Raw genomic sequence first — 6,022 nt, 5'->3', positions numbered from 1 at the left:
GGGTCTGAACCCTAGACCTCCTCCCCCCACTCAAACTCCCTCCTAGAGCCTTAGGCAGCTGAGAGGCAGAGTTTTGGGGGTTGGGTTCTGAGTGGTATGAGTGACATTACTGGCCCACTGTGAGGATTGGAGGACTGGCACTGGCCCTAAGGTAAATTGAGGTTGAGACCCTGCTTTAAGGGATTGGAGCAATGCTGCGGAGACTGACGGGAAGGGAGCTGGGGAGCTGTGTGTGCTCCAAGCAGAGTTGTTGTTGTGCTCTGGTGACACAGAGCGGGGGTGGGGAGTTTGTAAGCTGTGGTGTTTGTATAGAGAGAAAGTTTAGTAACCTCTAGCTTAAAAACTGTTCCTGCTCTGGGCTATACATGACACTCTTTGTTGCGAGGATAGATCAGTGGGTGAATGTTTCCCTGCAGGATAATAGGTTCCTAGTTACAATCCAAGTGGTTCCCTTGAAAAAATTTTTCGAATGAAAATGGATTTCCAGACCCATCTCCAGTATGTTCAGGAGTTCGCTGGATGGAGATGGTTGAAATGAATTTAAACACTCAGCATTTTCCTGTGCAAATGTATAAAGACCTAGCAGAGCTGTCCAGCAGCTGAAATCAGTTCCAGTCCTCGGTGTCTCTGTATCTGAGGCATGTGCGACACCTCTGTGGTGATGACAGGTGAAAAAATGCTGGATTCAATGAAAGATGAGACCATAGGAGGGGAAGGTGAACAGCAGCACCACACAGGGTCATAACACTGAGATATGGGGCTTCGCTGTCACTGCCCCTGTGTTTTCCATCATTTATATCCTAAGGAACACACCCTCCTCCTCCCCCCCACACTGTCACACACAACCTTCTCCCCTTGAGCCCAATCCAACCCTCCCCCTCTCCCACACACACTCCATGGGACACAGCGCTCGGTGACTCACCCAGATGGGGGCTTGTCTCTGCATGTCCTGAGCAGGGAAGCAGAGAGCTGAAAGGGCCACAGGAGACCAATGGAGTTGGGCAGGACTAGAAAAGACTTCCCCTCCCTTCTCTTCTCAAGAGTCTTGTTAATCTCACCCATGGGACATTCCAGCACCGGGTGGGCTCAAAGCACCAACCTTCCCCTCAGCAATGGAAGGGGGAACCAGCTCTATCACACAGAAGGAGACTCTCCACCTCTGCTGCTGCCATTCTGCAGCCATTAATATGGATTTGTTTTAGCTAATGCTACCCCCCTCAACCCCTAATCCATCCATGAATCAAGGAGACAAGACCCTCAGTTGGGCATCAGAGGTGCAATGAGTTAGTGCACAGGACTTATAGTAGCCGTCCTGAGTGGAGTGATGCTGAAGTTGTGAATTCAAACCTCACCTAAAGCACTAGCTTTCTTTAAGCAAATGGCTTCTGCCAATCAGTTTGCCCTGCAGAAAATACAATTCCAGCTCAGAAGATACTGAGGTCCCCTTGCTTTACAGAGAGCAGGGCAGATTCCACAGATCTACCAGGCTCTGCTCTCCACCAGCCGCCTGTGTCAGAAGGGGTCAAGCAGAGCCCAGAGCACTGCCCCCAACTCTCCCTCAATCTTTGCTCCCCAAACCACCTTTGTGCTCACCCTCTTCGCTGTGACACTCAAACCCTGCCTGGCTTTCTGTATGTTGGTGTGGTTTTCGTCTGTCGTGTTGATGTGCATGTGTTTCCTGTGGGATTTTGGTGGATGCCTTGCATAGTTTTGTGTGCGTGTGTGTATGACTTTTGCATGCAGATTGGCTTTTTCTTTGTATTCTTTTGGTATGTAGTTTTTGTGCTTTCTTGTTGTGGGCTTTTGCTGGATTTTTTGGCGTGGATTTGTTCTTTCTATGTTTTGTGTGGCTTTCCCTTATGTGTATATGGCTCTGTGTGCTGTGTGGGTTTGGTTTTTGTTATGTCTGTGTGGGTCTGTGCAGTCTGTGATTTTCTCATTCTGTCTGTGTGTTTGTCTCTCTGTTTGTATTTTCATGTGTAAATTCACTGGAACTTTTCAAAATCTGCACAGCTTTGCCAATTTTCACCAGGAATTTTTCTCCATTAAGAAATTCTCACGTGTTCCCTACCAGTTGGTGACCATTGCCCCAGGGGCTGTCAGTCTCAGGGGCCTGATTTCCCTTTGACCCTTCCCCCTTTTATTGGGACTGGGAACTAGCCAACCAAAAACCCCACTAAGTTTTAGTAAAGGGCCAAAAGTCTCTTACATGAGCCAGCCCCGTGAGGGTCACCTATGGCCAGAGAAGACAACACAAGCTGGCCCCATGGTGTAATGGGCAGCACTCAGGACTCTGAAACCTGCAATCTGAGTTCAAATCTCAGTGCAACCTTGTGTTGGTTTGTGGTAAAGCCCTGGAGCTCAAAGTGCTCAATTTCCCTGTCCCTAGTTGTTTAAGAGTGAGTCTTTTTCCTCCTGCTGGGTGACTCACACCCACTGGAGCCAGGTCTTTGGTTGAGATGGCTGCAATGGATTGGGGTATAGAAGTGGCTATGGCTGCCTGTAGTCCTGTGGTTTGATCTGGTGGTTGGGATTCTTGCTGCTTCACCTGATGCCCACAAGTTTGGCCCTTGTACTTGCTGCCACACTTTTCGTTTGGCCCACACGGTGCTTGAAGAAAGAAGTGCCAGGGCCGGGATTAATAGTCAGGGCTTGGCAGGAGGGAGGGTGGAGCCCAGCCTGGAGCCCCTCACACCTTCCCTCCTCCGGACACCTAGAGCAGAGGCAGCTGGTGCTGACAGCTCCAAGGGAAGGTTTATAAGCCACAGAGCAACTGAAGGCGGGGCAAGAGGAGGGGAGGACCATGCCTCTGCATGGCCAGCAGACAGCCACAAAGACCCCCGGCCAGGCTGCTCCCTGCCATGCCAAACACCCACTGAAAGCGACCCACAGACCAGCATGCAGGGCAGCTGCTGATGCTCTGTGGCCAACATCAGAAGAAGGTAGGAAAGCAGGGCCAGCCCCCTGGTGTGACCTCTGTCTGTTCCCACTCATAGTGCTCACTTTTGCCATGGGGCAGGAGATTTTACCCCAAGAGGCTTTTCCCCAGCTGGCAAGAAGCAGAGAAACACCCAGGCTCCCAAGGTGCTATTTACCAAGCCCCCTCAAGCACAGGGACAGGTGCACACTTGGAAGAGGGAAACTGCTCTACACGCCAGCCCGGGCAGCTGCCCATTTTCTTTGGCAAGTCAGGAAGGGCAAAGGCTAGACTGGAAGCACCTGCGGCTCATGCCCCAGCCTTTGTGACACCCAACCCCCAACTCCTTTCCAGGGCTCTAGCTGAAGGCAGAGCATTGGCCTGAGCCGCCAAGAAGAGGTTCCAGCGCTGAAGGGAGCAGGACTTTCAGCACGAAGGTAAAACTGCAGCAACACAACCATGAAGCAACTTGAACTCTCAACTCCTGCTCTGAAGTCAGATCCCTTATCCATTAGGCCACATGAGAAAAGCCCCTCCAAGCACTTCTTTAGAAAAGGCAGACACTGTGTTTCTCAGGTCTTCTACTGAGCGGGGCCGAGACTCTCTGGGCACAAGAAGTAGAGTTCCCAGCGACACGTGAGAATTAATTCTATGGAGCCAGGTGCAGGACTTTGGCAGGGAGGCTCAGGCATGGGGGATTGGGGTGCAGTGGATGGGCTGGCTGTCTAGGTGAGGAGATTTAGTGACCCTCAGGTGCAGGAGGGAGGAAGAGAAGGAGGAATTGGCAGTGGCCGTGGAGAAGAAGAGGAGGGGTGGAGGTTCTTAGCAAGCCTGGCTAGCTCAGTCAGTAGACATCAGGCTCTTAATGGGAGGGGCCGGGGTTTGAGCTGCTGTCCAGGGACTCAGCTTTTAAGTTGCCTTGTGTGCCAGGAGCCAAATGATTCCTGGTGGTGCCCAGAGCCATGTGTGGGACAGAGAGGCTGAGACTTGTGGCACCTGCTCTGCGGCAGGGATCCTGGCAGCTCAGACTCAGGGAAGGCTTCTGCGCTCAGAGCTGCTGACTTAGAGTTCCCGGGCAGTGCTCAATGCCTGCTCCACCTCAGGCCCTGGCCCCAAACCATCAAAATCTCTTCCTAACCTGCCCCTTTCTCTCCTCACTCCTCCAGCACACCCCTTCAATGGCCAGCGGGAGGCGCTGAAGCAGAAGAGGAGGAGCTTGTCGGCCAGGCCCGCTAGCAGGTGGGAGGTGCAGGGGCGTCTGCTGGGCAGCTTTTTTTTTCCCTCTGTTTCTTCTGCAGCCCTGTAGCACCCATGGAGTCGCTGACTTGGCTCCTTTCACACACTAGAGAGAGGAGCAGAACCAGGATTATGGCTGATCTAGGGGGCACTAGGTGAGTGGCAGAGGCTTCAGGTGCTGAGAGTTTGCCTGACCCCTCAGGGACATAGGGTGAGGTGGTGTCCCAGGGATCTCTATGAAAGGAGCAGAACATGATTTATTGGGGTGAGGAGAGAATTGAGAGTGTCTCAGGGGTTGTAGAGAGGTATTGCCCGTGTTAGAGACTGGCTAAAACACAGGCCTTGCTGTAAGCAGGATTTGAACCTGTGCACAGGGGAACCCTATTGGATTTCAACTCCAACACCTTAACCACTTGGCCATCACAGCTGTGAGCACAAAACTGCCCCACTGCCAGAGAAACTGGTAAAGAATCACAATGCTCAGGCATGAAGTCATCTGAACTACAGAATTCCCACCGCAAACCTGGCTCCCAAAGCACAGGGGGGATTTGGAGTTTGTTCTCTTTGCTTAGACATGTACAGTCGCACAGAGAGCGCGTTTAAAAGTCTCTCCTCCCACAGATCGGGAATGGGAAATGATTCTCAACTTGAAGCTTGATGTGAATGAGGATGTCTGAACCACAGGGCCAGGGACTGGCCTTTGCTATAGAAACCAGTGACACACGGAACCAGGCTAAGGAAAATGTTTCCTGCAGTCAATAACTGGAATAGCAGCAGTACTGTGCAGAGAAATGTCTCACAAGAGGAGTCAGCGCATTGGTGGTTCAGTAGCAGATGTCACAGATACAGCGGGGGAGGTCTGTGGATCGGGAGTGAGGGGCACTGGCAGAGCAGTGAGAGGGGAGCCCAGGGCTGGGATAATAGGGGCTGTGGGTCAGGACAAGCAGTTCTGTGCGGAGTGTTCAGAGGTGCCCTGTGTCTGCCCTTTCTCTGCACCGTCCCTGCTCCCAGAATGCACCAGGCCCTGGACTGAACTCTTCCCCTGCAGGCTGAGCTGGTTTCGTTTGCTGTGATCCTGTTGGATGGGCAGTGGGGGGAGTGACAGTCCCAGCCCACAGCCAATGCCCCCCTGTCACCCAGCACCCTTGGCCCCAGATCCACCTAGCCTAGTAGAGAACTCAGCAGGGCAGGGCAGCCAGGAGCTGTGCCCTACCAGGCACTCAGGGGCATCTACCCTGCAGCTGGGGGATCTCCCCAGCGTGGTCCATGGGAGCTCACGCACTAATGGGGTAGTGGCAGCAGCTGCGTGGTGGGTTGGGCTGGTGACTTGGGTCCATCTCCTGGGGTTGGCTGGGTTCATGCTCAGACGACTGGCCCCAGTCACCGGCTGAGCCCCCCAGCCATGCTGCTGCTGTTAGCGCACTAGCCTTGGGTGGAAGCTGCTGGCTGGCTGGACCCTGAGAGTGAATCAGGCACTAGGGGAAACCCCCCGGCCTGAAGATTCGTTGCCGAGATTCCTGGGAGCTGTCCATCCCTATGGCTTGTGTGGCTGTCCCTGGGGGCCCAGCAATGGCTCTGGAGGGCGACTCGTGTCACCTGGGGGGAGGTGATTGAGGCAGTGGGCAGCCGGGGTGTCTGACTTACTGGTAAAATTGGACTCTTCACTCCATGGTGCTCGGCGGCCTGGGTCAATACCGACACCTCCCAGGAACAGGTCGGGGTTGAGTGGGGTTAGAATTTTCCTCTAAAGTGATTTTAGGGTCTGATCCTGCAAGTCCCCCATGTACCCAGTACAGGATGGGTCCAGGCACCTCACTCGATCCAGTGCTGGCGTATACAGCAGAGAATTGGAAGCGGCAAATCGGGGGG

General features: G+C 53.5%; 1 non-coding gene across 1 annotated transcript; it reads right to left on the bottom strand.

Moving 5' to 3' along the window:
- Nucleotides 1-4,496: 4,496 nt before the first annotated feature.
- Nucleotides 4,497-4,580, bottom strand: TRNAS-UGA (transfer RNA serine (anticodon UGA)). Its single transcript has one exon. It is a non-coding gene; the product is annotated as a tRNA-Ser (tRNA).
- Nucleotides 4,581-6,022: the final 1,442 nt, after the last annotated feature.

Source organism: Gopherus flavomarginatus, unplaced genomic scaffold (assembly GCF_025201925.1).
Source record: "Gopherus flavomarginatus isolate rGopFla2 unplaced genomic scaffold, rGopFla2.mat.asm mat_scaffold_144_arrow_ctg1, whole genome shotgun sequence".
Taxonomy (NCBI): Eukaryota; Metazoa; Chordata; order Testudines; family Testudinidae; genus Gopherus; species Gopherus flavomarginatus.
This window is presented reverse-complemented; position numbering and strand designations above follow the sequence as displayed.